General features: G+C 43.2%; 1 non-coding gene across 1 annotated transcript; it reads left to right on the top strand.

Annotated features, from left to right (window-relative positions):
- Window positions 1–338: 338 nt before the first annotated feature.
- On the top strand, window positions 339–411 carry TRNAK-CUU (transfer RNA lysine (anticodon CUU)). The gene has a single exon. It is a non-coding gene; the product is annotated as a tRNA-Lys (tRNA).
- Window positions 412–1,409: the final 998 nt, after the last annotated feature.

Here is a 1,409-nt window from a genome sequence, read left to right as displayed (position 1 = left end):
GAAATGTATTAATAGAACACGGAGACTAACACCGAAAAACAGACGACGACAGGTGAAAGTCCAAGCAGCCAAATGTCAGACCCGAGTGTCACTCGGCCTTTAGTGCTCAATGTGAGTCATTGGGATATGGAGAAACGGTAAACCTGACATCCAAGGGAAAGAGACAGTAGCAAAAGAATGCAACCGAGGGAAAGAGACTGTAGCAAAAGAATGGCACATAAATAAAGCAAACATACATCAAATCCCCCCTTCATGGCAGGTGCAGAACTCTGCAGAAGAAAAGAAAGGCATGGTTCCCATCTGACATTATCTGCCCGGTCTAGCATAAACTTTTGTCAGCCCGGCTAGCTCAGTCGGTAGAGCATGAGACTCTTAATCTCAGGGTCGTGGGTTCGAGCCCCACGTTGGGCGCATACTTTTTAAAATTCATTTCTTAGATTTTAACAATGCTTGCTTTTGATCGCCAGTCATTTTTATTGATATTTAAATAATATTTTTTAATTTTCCTATATTTCAATAATATACCTATTGCCACAGCATCACAGAACGGACAATCTTAAATATGAGGAATCAGATAAGTAAGGTCGTCGGCGGATGGAACGTCCAGGGACGAAGCAGAAGGGATCCACGTAACCCCTTTAACCCGCGTCACCCCTGCTTGCCCAATAGCCGAAATGTACTTAATGTAACTCTACGTCTTTAGGACACCGAACCATTTTTTGCTTTTAAATGCCTGAAATGAAAAATAAAAAATAAACCTTGCACACTTCTAGGAGAGGGGGCGGGATAAATTTGGGGGGGGGGGGGGGGGGGTGAGGTCGGTGGTGGGAGGGGACAAAAGGACATAAAAACATTCAGTAGGAAACGAATTGCTCTTTTAATTGGATAGTGCTTGCACTTCTCAGCACTGCTCCAGTACTTTTAATGGAAGCTCTAGCGCTTATAATGAGAGAGTGCAGCACTTCTCAGCACTGCTCTAGTGCTTTTAATTGGATAGTACTAGCACTTCTCAGCACTGTCCAGTGACTTTACTTGGAGAGTACCAGCACTTCTCAGCAGTGCTTACAATGGGAGAGTGCTGTTGTATAGCTCCTATATATCCTTATATCGTGTTAAGTTAGCATAGGTACATTTCAGATTTAAACGCCATTTTTCCTTTCTTGCAACTTCTGCACACGACCCTTAATTGTTGACTTAGCTTTCAACCTAGTGGTTTGCCGTGGTGTATGTGAGAATAATATGTTATTGCTCTGATATCAGTCTTGTTTAATAAACCATGTCTGCACGGAGAGTGCTGAAGTTTCAGGAGCAACACGATATGGAATTGTTATGAGGTCTGATCTCCACGCCTTCATAGTCATAACACAAGTGCAGCCTTTGCCAACTTGGGCTTGAGGCGGGATTGATAT

Source organism: Lissotriton helveticus, chromosome 12 (genome assembly GCF_964261635.1).
Source record: "Lissotriton helveticus chromosome 12, aLisHel1.1, whole genome shotgun sequence".
NCBI classification, from domain to species: domain Eukaryota; kingdom Metazoa; phylum Chordata; class Amphibia; order Caudata; family Salamandridae; genus Lissotriton; species Lissotriton helveticus.
Note: the sequence above shows the minus strand (reverse complement) of the source record. Positions and strands in the feature narration are given on the sequence as shown.